The sequence below is a fragment of the Kogia breviceps genome, chromosome 4, assembly GCF_026419965.1.
Source record: "Kogia breviceps isolate mKogBre1 chromosome 4, mKogBre1 haplotype 1, whole genome shotgun sequence".
Taxonomy (NCBI): domain Eukaryota; kingdom Metazoa; phylum Chordata; class Mammalia; order Artiodactyla; family Physeteridae; genus Kogia; species Kogia breviceps.
In genome coordinates, this window is record NC_081313.1 from 40,851,012 (window position 1) to 40,866,135 (window position 15,124).

The window sequence follows — 15,124 nt, forward strand, 5'->3', positions numbered from 1 at the left end:
ACTGATCCCAAACATTGCTAATCAAATCCAAACTAAATAAGGAAAGAAAATGTTCCTCCTTCACAGGGAACCATAAAATTGGAATGCAGAAAACACAAGCTTTTGGAAAAAAATCAACAGAAAAAACTCAATACTCTTTGGGTACAAATTCCCCCAAGGGAACAGAGACCTGACAGAACTGAAAAAAACACCCACTGACAGTGAACCCTGCCAAGAGCTCTCCCTCCCCAGAGGCTAATGGCATGGCTTTCACCTCTGGCATGGTGACCAATTACAAAATGGGCCTTCTATCCCTAACCACAGATGTCCTAAATGACAAATTAAGTGTCCAGGAGATAAAAGGTTATCGTGGAATCAGTACAACACACACACACACACACACACACACACACACACACACACACAGAGTCTGACATGGGGGTAAAAAAAAGTCTCATTTGGTTTCTAGCACATTTACACTGGTTTCTCTTTTCCAGGATAACTCTTAGGTCAGTAGTTTAAACAGCTTTCAAAATTTAAGAGAAAAGACCCTCATGTAAGTGCAAAATAAATTATCAAAATAACACCACCACCACCAAGGATGTCTCATCTATGCAGTGAGGGGTAGGCTACGAAAGGGCAAAGAAAGCACTGGAGCTTTAAGGGCCATCCCAGTCCACACAGCACACAACTGTACAACAGCAATATTATCACCACTTGGGGGTAAACAATTCCCGGGGCCGTTTAAATCAAGGTCAGATCAGTGTTCATATTTGTTCTCATGAGAGTAGAAATAATTTTCTCTTGATCCAGAAGATTATTAAGATAAACACCCTCAAATAATACGGTACTTAGAATTTAGGAGAGCTCACAAATTTTGCTCTCATTTGTGTGTCTCTTCCAATATAACTTTTAAAAAATTTTATTTTTCTTTCTTTTCTTTTCTTTCTTTTTTCTTTTTTCCCCCTGTTACAAGAGGTGGTTTACACATAGCTCTCCTTGTTTAACAACCTGTTAAAAAATAAATAAATAAATAAATAAATAAATAAAGACCTAAATGTAAGGCCAGAAACTATAAAACTCTTAGAGGAAAACATAGGCAGAACATTCTATGACATAAATCACAGTAAGATCCTTTTTGACCCACCTCCTAGAGAAATGGAAATAAAAACAAAAATAAACAAATGGGACCTAATGAAACTTAAAAGCTTTTGCACAGCAAAGGAAACCATAAACAAGACCAAAGGACAACCCTCAGAATGGGAGAAAATATTTGCAAATGAAGCAACTGACAAAGGATTAATATCCAAAATTTACAAGCAGCTCATGCAGCTCAATAACAAAAAAACCCCCAACCCAATCCAAAAATGGGTAGAAGACCTAAATAGACATTTCTCCAAAGAAGATATACTGATGGCCAACAAACACATGAAAGAATGCTCAACATCATTAATCATTAGAGAAATGCAAATCAAAACTACAATGAGATATCATCTCACACCGGTCAGAATGGCCATCATCAAAAACCTAGAAACAATAAATGCTGGAGAGGGTGTGGAGAAGAGGGAACCCTCTTGCACTGTTGGTGGGAATGTAAATTGAGAAAGCCACTATGGAGAACAGTATGGAGGTTCCTTAAAAAACTACAAATAGAACTACCATACGACCCAGTAATTCCACTACTGGGCATATACCCTGAGGGAACCATAATTCAAAAAGAGTCATGTACCAAAATGTTCATTGCAGCTCTATTTACAATAGCCAGGACATGGAAGCACCCTAAGTGTCCATCAACAGATGAATGGATAAAGAAGATGTGGCACATATATACAATGGAATATTACTCAGCCATAAAAAGAAATGAAACTGAGTTATTTGTAGTGAGGTGGATAGACCTGGAGTCTGTCATACAGAGTGAAGTAGGTCAGAAGGAGAAAAACAAATACCGTATGCTAACACATATATATGGAATCTAAGGAAAAAAAATGTCATGAAGAGCCTAGGGGTAGGATGGGAATAAAACATAGACCTACTAGAGCATGGATTTGAGGACATGGGGAGGGGGAAGGGTAAGCTGTGACGAAGTGAGAGAGTGGCATGGACATATATACACTACCAAATGTAAAGCAGATAGCTAGTGGGAAGCAGCAGCATGGCACAGGGAGATCAGCTAGGTGGTTTGTGACCACCTAGAGGGGTGGGATAGGGAGGGTGAGAGGGAGGGAGATGCAAGAGGGAAGAGATATGGGAACATATGTATATGTATAACTGATTCACTTTGTTGTAGAGCAGAAACTAACACATTTAAAAAATTAAAAAAATGTAAACTGGCTTATAATACCTTTGACATCCAAAACACTTGGTGAGCTACTGAACTGCAGTACTACATACTTACCTTAGGGCAGGGGTCCCCAACCCCCAGCCTTGGACCGGAACCAGTCCGCACCCTGTTAGGAACCAGGCCTCACAGCAGGAGGTGAACAGCAGGCGAGGGAGCGAAGCTTCATCTACTGCTCTCCACCGCTCCCCATCACTCCCATTACCGCCTGAACCATCCCTGACACCGTCTGTGGAAAAATCGTCTTCCACGAAACAGGTCCCTGGTGCCAAAAATGTTGGAGCCCGCTGCCTTATGGGACCTCCCCACTGCATGCGTGGGTAGATACTCTTACTTTATTGTACAAAGAATTAAGACATCAGATATTTCCACAATAGCCTGCATACATTTTCTTACAAATAACCATTACATTATTTTGCACACATCAATCTTTTGTCCTAGATGTTCCAACCATCTCTTAACCAGGTTGTTTAAACATTAAAAAAAATAAATTCTTCTTATTGGTATTTGTAGTAGTCATCACTTTGTTGTCTGACCACGTAAGTTAGTCTCAGTTCATTGGTTCTGTGTTTAGAGTTAATCAGGATGAATTAGCATTATTGTTCTATGGTTATGTGAATCTTTCCCATTTTCCACACAGATTTCCCAGCATCATAAAATTACACTAAATTTTTTTTAATGTATTCGAGATTTCCTCTATGTCAGTTACAGTGACGACTCTTAGACTCACACCCAAATGATATCTTGGTTGCATTTCTTCCAGAATACACTTCCCTCAACTACCCAAATTAAGCATCGTTAATCAGATTAGGTTTAGGAAGAGCTCCAAATGCATTCATTGCTATGCTGAATAAAAAGGAAATTGTTATTTTTCATTCAAGTACCTTGACGTTTCCTTTCACTTAGGGAATTACTGTTTTCCAATCATTTTCCGTCTGAAAGTACTACCTATCTCCTGTATCTTCCCACAATCTTATATTTCATGGTAATGCTTGTATATCAGTTTTCATTTTACTGACATCAGTATGTTACTAATGCTGTTAAAGTTTTTCTCTTCACAAGTTTGCTCTTGTGTAAGGTTGCCTTCCCTCCTGTGTTTCCCTGTGTTAAAAGTTACATGTTTTGCATTAGCTCACATATTCACCTTTTGAACTTTAAAATGCATGCATGCTTCATCTTTGCAATTTTTCTGGCATTATAGAAAATATTCTGCTTGAAAGTCATGAGAATGAATTGATCAATTATATTTACTTTCCACAAATATCCTGTCTTTCACAGTCATTTAAACAAAGATAAAACAAGTTTGGGAGATTATTACCTGGGTACAAACCATCCCAAAGGCATTCTAGCCCTTTAAGCTCCTAGTTCTCTCAAAGATTTTAAGCAAAATAACCAATCTCCTGTATCATTCAATTCTCCATCTAGAATATATATTGGCTATACCACAAGTAGGAAGGGATTTTTAAAAAAGTATAGTTGGTTCACAATGTTGTGTTAGTTTCAGGTGTAGAGCAAAGTGATTCAGTTTTATACACACACACACACGTCGTACACACATACATATAAGATTATTTTTCATTATAGGTTATTATAAGATATTGAATACATTTCCCTATGCTATACAGTAAATCCTTGTTACTTGTCTATTTTATGAAGGTATTTTAATAACACAAATGATGGGTAGAACCAGCATGGTTCTCAGACTGAGGAAAATACTCAGTCATAATGTTCAGTATTGCAAATTGAAAGTTAGATATTATATCACTCATGATTCCCTCACACTTGAGGTCTATGGGTTAATAATCATAAAATATTAAAATTAAGTACTCCCTAATTCTAACAAATATGCGTAGCAATCTGTAATTTAGATATTTTACCCAGAGATTTATCCAGAAAAGAGAACATTTTGATTTTTGCTTCCAAATAAAACAATTAAAGGCCTTAATTTTTTTTTTTTTTCGGTACGCGGGCCTCTCACTGCTGTGGCGTCTCCCGTTGCGGCGCACAGGCTCCGGACGCGCAGGCTCAGCAGCCACGGCTCACGGGCCCAGCCGCTCCGGGCATGTGGGATCTTCCCGGACCGGGGCACGAACCCGCGTCCCCTGCATCGGCAGGCGGACTCTCAACCACTGCGCCACCAGGGAAGCCCAAAGGGCTTAATTTTTAAAGCCAGACCAACCAGTGCTATGGTACTGCTTACTTTCTACAGGGACATAGCAGATTTGCATTTGTTAAAAGAAAAAAAATTCAAAACTTTTCTCTTTACCTTTGAGCAATTTAATAAAATCAACTTTGAAAGAGATCAAGGGTAGGAATCAAAGTGCCAAAGATGGCTAAGAAAAAGCCAGCTACTCTGATGGGGGTTACTTACACAAATTTGAAGAACTTTTCCTCAGTATGAAATGCAGTTAAAAGGAATTCACTCATTATGCATGGTCTAGTATCATTAAATGTCCATAGGTTATTTCTAAACTTTTGTAGACATAGAAGTTAGACGTCATGCTTCTACATTTAACAGAGAACAATGATGGATTTTATAAAAAGGGAAGAGAAACACACACACTTCACTTATGCCCATAACTTCTGGAACTTTTATGTTTAATATGAAAAATAGAAAAAGCATTTCTAATGTGATGTCAATTCTTTTGAACTTCCAATAATTTGAATGTACATTTAACAGTAAATAGTTTAATAATCACTTCATGAAGCTGACTTAATTCTTAAGATGTCCTTGTAGTTTTATTGTTCTGTAAAAGCAAACTGTTTCATTGAAAATTGTACTAGGTCAGGCTTTTACAAGAAAAATGTTTATTATATTGCTCATTAAAGGTTACCGATTAATTACCAAATTTAGTCAATGGGATTCCTTTGAAATGCCTGTGAGATGAATTTTTTATTACTTATTTTCATAATAATGGGATTTGACAGATTTTGTACCTTACAAAATCTCAATGGTTCATTTCTTAATGTTATTTATTTGTTAAACCAAAGCATTAGTCATTCTTCTTTTCCTTTCTTCCTCCTTCTCCTTTCCCTTTACTTCTGTATGATTTTTTAAAAGAAAATACTTAAAATATGAAGAAATCTAACATTACACTTTATTAAGCCATTGCCAAATTCACAATAAAATGTGCTCAGGACCCTTTACAAAAGGATTATGTATACAGAAATATATGGAAAACTTACTGTTCTTAGAGAAGAACAGAATGGAACAAATAAAATTCCACATCCGAGGTAGAGTTTTCTTTTAGAGGAGGTCGGGTAAGTTCATACAGAAAAACCCTACAGAATGGACATGTCATTAAAAATAAATGAAGCAAAGAATTACTGGGTTTAAATTGTTTTCTTATGAGTCAAAAAAGTTTTTCAAGGATTTTAGCCAAGTACATGAAGGTAAGTGATGCCTACTTCTGGTTTTGCCAAAAAACTCTAGAAATGACAAACTCCGATGGCTCTGGCAGAATGAATCTCCATAACAGGAACCCACAGAATCCAAGTCTACTTCACATCTGAACTAGTAGATAACAGCAGGCCAGATGCATGTTCCCGATGAGGCGCAGCTTATACATTTGGTGGCTCCTCTCTGAGTTGTCACTGGCTTCTCCCTTTCTTTTCTCGCTCCCTCATCTTGCTTCCACTTGGGTGGGGGGGGGGGGGCGTGGGCCACTCCTATGCAGGATGCTCACCTCTGACTGTCTCCAGCAACCGTCTCTTAGAGCCTAATTGCATCTGGTACTGAAGAGAGAGGACTGCACAGATGTGGTTCACAGAGAGCTTGAACTCTAAGACAGACTGGTATTGCAGATAAACATGTTCAAGATTTCCAGACAATACAATAGAAACATGATGCCTCTCTCCGTATACATACTACTTATGTCAAATATCAGACAAGATAATCTTAGAAGTAGAGAATAACTTACATGAAGAGAGAAGGATTTGTGCAGGTATATAAAAATCTGCAGAGGGCCTGGGACACAGTTAAGTAATTAAAGAAGGTAGGTAGCCCACAGATAGCCTTAGGAATAAAAGCAATATAACCAGACGTGGAAGTTGTGGTAGTTTCACACAAAGAATTACTTATGCAGCATTTAAAAAATGTGAACTAGGGCTTCCCTGGTGGCGCAGTGGTTGAGAGTCCGCCTGCCAATGCAGGGGATACGGGTTCGTGCCCCGGTCTGGGAAGATCCCACATGCCGCGGAGCGGCTGGGCCCGTGAGCCATGGCCGCTGGGCCTGCGCATCCAGAGCCTGTGCCCCGCAGCGGGAGAGGCCACAACAGTGAGAGGCCCGCATACCACAAAAAAAAAAAAAAAAAAAAAAAAAAAAAAAAAAAAAATGTGAACTAAAGGCAATTTGCAGAAAGATAACAAAATAATATACCCCAACTTCAAAACGGCAGTTACCACTTAGGAGGTAGGGAGGGAAACAGAATCAAGTAGTTATTTACAAAGTTTCAACTTAAAAAATAACTGAGCTATGAAATAAATATGGCAAAATATCAACATTAAGACTGTAGAGCTGCTTATATTATTTTATGTGTGAATTACAGACTTCACAATCTAAAAGAAAGAAAAATGTATGTGTAATATTTAAAAAATAAAGAAAAGAATTAAAATGTATAAAGTGATGATTGAGGTTATATCAAAATGAGAGGGTAGTAAATGGGCTATTTTTCCTCCTGTAGCTTGCATATTTTTTGTAATATGATTGTGGTCACTGTCACTGCTATTCCCTGAAATTCCTGGCTCTGTTTCTGGACACCTGATAGCTGCATACTGCCTGGTTCTCTGAAGTTGGGTGGGGCTGTGTACCCAGTACTGATCAAGAAATTGTGAGTGGAAGTGCTAACTGGAGGATTAGATGGCCAGAGCAAGACTCCTATTCCCACCCCTGCTCTCCCAGCCCTCTGCCATGGCAAATGGCAATGTTCAGGCTGGTGGTCGGGCTCTCAGCCTGATTCTCTGTGTGATCATGAAAGAACACACGGTCTCCCCTGTTGGGTGTAATGGAAAGGTAGCATGAATAAGAAAGAAACCTTTGTTGCTTTCAGACACTAGAATTTTAGGGATTTTGTGACAGCAGTGTATCAGAGCTTAGTTTTTAAGAAAAAACTTTTAAGTGAGAGATGATAGAATCACCAACTCTCTAAACAAAGATGTATTGAGAGCCTATTGCGTGACAGCACTGTTTTAAGTACTGGGGACACAGTGCAGCCATAACACAGACAGGGTCCCTGCTAACCTGGAGATGACATTCTATTGGGATGACTGAATGTATGCAAGTAAATACATTTTTTAAAAAACATCTTTATTGGAGTATAATTGCTTTACAATGGTGTGTTAGTTTCTGCTGTATAACAAAGTGAATCACCTATACGTATACATATATCCCCATATCCCCTCCCTCTTGGGTCGCTCTCCCACCCTCCCTATCCCACCCCTCTATGTGGTCACAAAGCACCAAGCTGATCTCCCTGTACTATGTGGCTGCTTCCCACTAGCTATCTATTTGACATTTGGTAGTATATATATGTCAATGCCACTCTCTCATTTCGTCCCCGCTTACCCTTCCCCCTTCCCGTGTCCTCAAGTCCATTCTCTACATCTGTGTCTTTATTCCTGTCATGCCCCTAGGTTCTTCAGAACCTTTTTTTTTTTTTAGATTCCATATACATGTATTAGCATATGGTATTTGTTTTTCTCTTTCTGACTTACTTCACTCTGTATGACGGACTCTAGGTCCATCCACCTCACTAAAAATAACTCAGTTTTGTTTCTTTTTATGGCTGAGTAATATTCCATTGTATATATGTGCCACATCTTCTTTATCCATTTGTCTGTTGATAGACACTTAGGTTGCTTCCATGTTCTGGCTATTGTAAATAGTGCTGCAATGAACACTGTGGTACATGACTCTTTTTGAATTATGATTTTCTCAGGGTATACGCCCAGTAGTGGGATTACTGGGTCGAATGGTAGTTCTATTTTTAGTGTTTTAAGGAATTTTCATAGTGTTCTCCATAGTGGCTGTATCAATTTACTTTCCCACCAACAGTACAAGAGGGTTCCCTTTTCTCCACACCCTCTCCAGAATTATTGTTTTTAGATTTTTTGATGATGGCCATTCTGACCAGTGTGAGGCGATAACCTCACTGTAGTTTAGATTTGCATTTCTCTAATGATTAGTGATGTTGAGTATCCTTTCATGTATTTGTTGGCAATCTGTATATCTTCTTTGGAGAAATGTCTATTTAGGTCTTCTGCCCATTTTTGGATTGGGTTGTTTTTTGATATTGAGCCACATGAGCTGCTTGTATATTTTAGAGATTAATCTTTTGTCAGTTGCTACATTTGCAAATATTTTCTCCCATTCTGAGGGTTGCCTTTTCATCTTGTTTATGGTTTCCTTTGCTGTGAAAAGATTTTAAGTTTCATTAGGTCCCCTTTATTTATTTTTGTTTTTATTTCCATTTCTCTAGGAGGTGGATCAAAAAGGGTCTTGTTGTGATTTATGTCAGAGTATTCTGCCTATGTTTTCCTCCGAGAGTTTTATAGTGTCTGGCCTTACATTTAGGTCTTTAATCCACTTTGAGTTTATTTTTGTATACGGTGTTAGGGAGTGTTCTAATTTCATTCTTTTACATGTAGCTGTCCAGTTTTCCCAGCACCACTTATTATAGAGGCTGTCTTTTCTCCATTGTATATTCTTGCCTCCTTTATCATAGATAGGTGACCATACGTGTATGGGTTTATCTCTGGGCTTTCTATCCTGTTCCATTGATCTATGTTTCTGTTTTTGTGCCAGTGCCATACTGTCTTGATTACTGTAGCTTTGTAGTATAGTCTGAAGTCAGGGAGCCTGATTCCTCCAGCTCCATTTTTCTTTCTCAAGATTGCTTTGGCTATTCAGGGTCTTTTATGTTTCCATACAAATTGTGAAATTTTTTGTTCTAAATTTTTAGTTCTGTGAAAAATGCCATTGGTAGATTGATAAGGAGTTCAAGGACTTGAACTCTTGATAAGGACTCTGTAGATTGCTTTGGGTAGCATAGTCATTTTTACGATGTTATTCTTCCAATCCAGGGAACATGGTATATCTCTCCATCTGTTTGTATCATCTTTAATTTTTTCATCAGTGACTTACAGTTTTCTGCATACAGGTTTTTTGTCTCCTTAGGTAGGTTTATTCCTAGGTATTTTATTCGTTTTGTTGCAAAACGAATTGTTGTCCTTAATTTCTCTTTCAGATTTTTCATCATTAGTGTTTAGGAATGCAAGAGATTTCTGTGCATTAATTTTGTACCCAGCTACTTAACCAAATTCATTGATTATCTCTAGTGGTTTTCCGGTAGCATCTTTAGGATTCTCTATGTATAGTATCATGTCATCTGCAAAGAGTGACAGTTTTATTTCTTTTTTTCAGATGTGGATTCCTTTTCTTTCTTTCTCTTCTCTGATTGTTGTGGCTAAAACTTCCAAAACTATGTTGAATACTAGTGGTGAGAGTGGACAACCTTGTCTTGTTCCTGATCTTAGTGGAAGTGGTTTCAGTTTTTCACCATTGAGAACAATGTTGGCTGTGGGTTTGTCATATATGGCCTTTATTATGTTGAGGTAAGGTCCCTTTATTTCTACTTTCTGGAGGGTTTTTTTTTTTTTTATCACAAATGGATGTTGAATTTTGTTGAAAGCTTTTTCTCCATCTATTGAGATGATCATATGGTTTTTCTCCTTCAGTTTGTTAATATGGTTTATCACATTGAGTGATTTGCGTATATTGAAGAATCCTTGTGTTCCTGGGATAGACCCCAGTTGATCATGGTGTATGATCCTTTTAATGTGCTGCTGGATTCTGTTTGTTAGTATTTTGTTGAGGATTTTTGCATCTATGTTCATCAGTGATATTGGCCTGTAGTTTTCTTTTTTGTGACATCTTTGTCTGGCTCTGGTATCAGGGTGATTGTGGCTTCGTAGAATGTGTTTGGGATTGTTCCTCCCTCTGCTATATTTTGGAAGAGTTTGAGAAGGACAGGTGTTAGCTCTTCTCTAAATGTTTGATAGAATTCGCCTGTGAAGCCATCTGGTCCTGGGCTTTTGTTTGTTGGAAGATTTTTAATCACAGTTCCAATTTCGGTGCTTGTGATTGGTCTGTTTATTTTTTCTATGTCTTCCTGGTTCAGTCTCGGAAGATTGTGCTTTTCTAAGAATTTGTCCATTTCTTCCAGGTTGTCCATTTTATTGGCATAGAGTTGCTTGTAGTAATCTCTCATGATCCTTTGTATTTCTGCAGTGTCAGTTGTTACTTCTCCTTTTTCATTTCTAATTCTGTTGATTTGAGTCTTCTCCTTTTTTTTCTTGATGAGTCAGGCTAATGGTTTATCAATTTTGTTTATCTTCTCAAAGAATCAGGTTTTTATACATCATTGTTATTGTTTCCTTCATTTCTTTTTATTTCTGATCTGATCTTTATGATTTCTTTCCTTCTGTTAACTTTGGGTTTTTTTTTGTTATCTTTCTCTAATTGCTTTAGGTGTAAGGTTAGCTTGTTTGAGATTTTTCTTGTTTCTTGAGGTAGGATTGTATTACTATAAACTTCCCTTTTAGAACTGCTTTTGCTGCATCCCATAAGTTTTGGGTTGTTGTGCTTTTATTGTCACTTGTTTCTAGGTATTTTTTGATTTCTGCTTTGATTTCTTCAGTGACTCTTGGTTATTAAGTAGTGTATTGTTTAGCGTCCATGTGTTTGTAGTTTTTACAGATTTTTTTCCTGTAATTGATATGTAGCCTCATAGTGTTGTGGTTGGAAAAGATACTTGATACAATTTCAATTTTCTGAAATTTACCAAGGCTTTATTTGTGACACAAGATATGATCTATCCTGGAGAATATTGCATGAGCACTTGAGAAGAAAGTGTACTCTGCTGGTTTTGGATGGAATGTCCTATAAATATCAATTAAGTCCATCTTGTTTAATGTGTCATTTAAGGCTTGTGTTTCCTTATTTATTTTCATTTTGGACGATCTGTCCATTGGTGAAAGTGGGATGTTAAAGTCCTCTAGTATTATTGTGTTACTGTTGTTTTCCCCTTTTATGGCTGTTAGTATTTGCCTTATGTATTGAGGTCCTCCTATTTTGGGTGCATAAATATTTACACTGTTATATCTTCTTCTTGGATTGATCCCTTGATCATTATGTAGTGTCCTTCTTAGTCTCTTATAATAGTCTTTATTTTAAAGTCTATTTTGTCTGACATGAGAATTGCTACTCCAGCTTTGTTTTGATATCCATTTGCATGCAATATCTTTTTCCATCCCCTCACTTTCAGTCTGTATGTGTCCCTAGGTCTGAAGTGGGTCTTTTGTAGACAGCATATATATGGGTCTTATTTTTGTACCCATTCAGCCACTCTATGTCTTTTGGTTGGAGCATTTAATCCATTTATGTTTAAGGTAATTATCGATATGAATGTTCCTATTACTATTTTCTTAATTGTTTTGATTTTGTTTTTGTAGGTTTTTTCCTTCTCTTGTGTTTCCTGCCTAGAGAAGTTCATTTAGCATTTGTTGTACAGCTGGTTTGGTGGTGCTGAATTCTCATAGCTTTTGCTTGTCTGTAAAGCTTTTAATTTCTCCATTGAATCTGAATGAAATCTTTGCTGGGTAGAGTAATCTTGGTTGTAGGTTTTTCCCTTTCATCACTTTAAATATGTCCTGCCACTCCCTTCTGGCTTGCAGAGTTTCTGCTGAAAGGTCAGCTGTTAACGTTCTGGGGATTCCCTTGTATGTTATTTGTTGCTTTTCCCTTGGTGCTTTTAATATTTTTTCTTTGTATTTAATTTTTGATAGTTTGATTAATATGTGTCTTGGCGTGTTTCTCCTTGACTATTCTCCTTGACTATTTCCTTTTCCATATTAGGGAATTTTTCAAGTATAAGCTCTTCAAATATTTTCTCAGTCCCTTTTTTTTTCTCTTCTTCTTCTGGGACCCCTGTAATTCGAATGTTGGTGTGTTTAATGTTGTCCCAGAGGTCTCTAAGACTGTCCTCAATTCTTTTCATTCTTTTTTTCTTTATTCTACTCTGCAGCAGTTATTTCCACTATTTTATATTCCAGGTCATTTATCTGTTCTTCTGCCTCAGTTATTCTGCTATTGATTCCTTCGAGAGAATTTTAAATTTCATTTATTGTGTTGTTCATCATTGTTTGTTTGCTCTTTAGTTCTTCTAGGTCCTTTTTAAACGTTTCTTGTATTTTCTCCATTCTATTTCCAAGATTTTGGATCATCTTTACTATCATTACTCTGAATTCTTTTTCAGGTAGATTGCCTGTTTCCTCTTCATTTGTTTGGTCTGGTGGGATTTTACCTTGCTCCTTCTTCTCATTTTGCTTATCTTACTGTGTTTGGGGTGTTCTTTTTGCAGGCTGCAGGTTCATAGCTCCTGTTGTTTTTGGTGTCTGCCCCCAGTGGCTATGGTTGGTTCAGTGGGTTGTGTAGGCTTCCTGGTTGAGGGGACTGGTGCTTGTGTTCTGGTGGGTGAGGCTGGATCTTGTCTTTCTGGTGGGCAGGACCACGTCCGGTGGTGTGTTTTGGGATGTCTGTGAACTTATTATGATTTTAGGCTGCCTCTCTTCTTTTTTTTTTTTTTGTGGTACGCGGGCCTCTCACCGCTGCGGCCTCTCTCGTTGTGGAGCACAGGCTCCGGACGCACAGGCTCAGCGGCCATGGCTCACGGGCCCAGCCGCTCCGCGGCACGTGGGATCCCCCCAGACCGGGGCACAAACCCGCGTCCCCTGCATCGGCAGGCAGACTCTCAACCACTGCGCCACCAGGGAAGCCCCAGCCTCTCTTCTAATGGGTGGAGTTGTGTTCCTGTCTTGCTAGTTGTTTGGCATGGGGTGTCCAGCACCGGAGCTTGCTGGTCGTTGAGTGGGGGTCGGTCTTAGCGTTGAGGTGGAGATCTCTGGGAGAGTTCTCACCGATTGATATTATATGGGGCTGGGAAGGTCGCTGGTGGACCAATGTCCTGAACTTGGCCTTCTAACCTCAGAGGCTCAGGCCTGACACTTGGCCAGAGCATCAAGACACTGTCAGCCACATGGAGCCAGATAATGAACTCCTGAGACACCCACCCGCTCTATGGCCACCCATGCCTCCATGGGACTTGTTGGAAGGTGTGCTGTGTGCTTGATCTTTATTTCTGAGACTGAAGTTCCAGCTTTGTTATGTTCACAGGAAACATCCTGACCTGGCCCACCTGTCATAAATACATTTTGAAGAGGAATGTATTTAAAATATAATTTCATATAATGGTAAGTGGTCTGAAAAAAATTAAAGCACGGTAAGAAAGTAGAGCATTTCTGGAGGCAGGAGTGGCCAGGACAGCTATTTTTGAGAGGGTATCAAGGAAGCCTTTTCTGAGGAGGTGATGTCCCAGCAGAAACCTGAGCAGGAGTAAGCAAGAGATTCACAGGAAGATAAGGTTAAATGCGCTCCTCTATGGCTGAGTAATATATCATTGTATATATGTACCACATTCTTCTTTATCCATTCATCTGTCAGTGGGCATTTAGGTTGCTTCCATGTCTTGGCTACTGTAAATAGTGCTGTAATGAACATCAGGGTGCATGTATCTTTTCGAATTATGGTTCAAAGAACGAAATAATGCTATTTGCAGCAACATGGGTGGACCTAGAGATTACCGCACTAAGTGAAGTTAGACAGACAAAGATAAATATCATATGATATCACATAAGTGGAATCTAAAAAAATGATACAAATGAAGTTATTTACAAAATAGAAACAGACTCATAGACTTCAAAAAGAAACTTACAATTACCAAAGGGGAAAGGTGGAGGGTGCGGGATAAATTAGGAGGTTGGGATTAACATACACACTATATATATAAAATAGATAGCCAACAGGGACCTATTGTATAGCTCAGGGAACTCTACTCAGTATTCTGTAATAGCTTAAATGGGAAAAGAATCTAAAAAACAATGGATATATGTATATGTATAACGGAATCACTTTGCTGTACACCTGAAAGTAACACAACATTGTAAATCAACTATGCTCTAATATAAAATAAAAATTAAATTAAAAAAAGAAAAGAGTGCTCCTGTAAGGTAGGTTCTCTTTCTTTACTCAAATGTAATTTTAGGTAGCAAAACAATAAAAGAAAATGTGTATTAGACTGAGAATGTAACTGGAACTTAGCAAATGATGCAGAAAGCAGAAGAAAAGGGAGTCAGAGAGCTAGGCAAGGGTGAGCTCACTTACAGTCTGGATCAAGGCAGGTATTTATTCTACATGTGACGAGAAACCACTGGAGGGTTCTCAGAAGGGGAGTGACAGGATCTGATCGACATAGTGGAAGATCATGGGCTTCAGTGGTTTGAATGTAAGAGGGCAAGAGTGGAAGCAGAGACACCAGGTGGGAAGCAGTTACAAGAATCCAGGTAGGAATGGTTGCTTGGACTAGGGTGGCAACATTGTAGATGGGTTCGGGATATATTCTGAAGATAAAACCAACTGGTCTTGCTCATGTGGGTGATGAGAGAAACTGGTGCCTCGGAACTGGGAAAATGGGGAGGGGGTTTGGAAAAGATGCTACTTTCACTGAGATGAAAACACTGGAAGAGAAGTTGGGTTTGAGGGAGAAGTGCATAAGTCTTTTGGCCGTAAATGTAAGATGCCATCAAACATACTAGTGGGGAAGCTGAGGAAGCATGGCACTAGTCTCTCGATGGAGAGCTTTAAGTAGAGAGATAAATGAACGAATCATCAGTGTATTTAAAACCACAGGAAA

At 38.5% G+C, this 15,124-nt stretch overlaps 1 protein-coding gene across 2 annotated transcripts in view; it reads right to left on the reverse strand.

Moving 5' to 3' along the window:
• Positions 1-15,124, reverse strand: part of ARL15 (ADP ribosylation factor like GTPase 15) — a 425,781-nt gene that overhangs the window by 55,195 nt on the left and 355,462 nt on the right. The window lies entirely within an intron of this gene.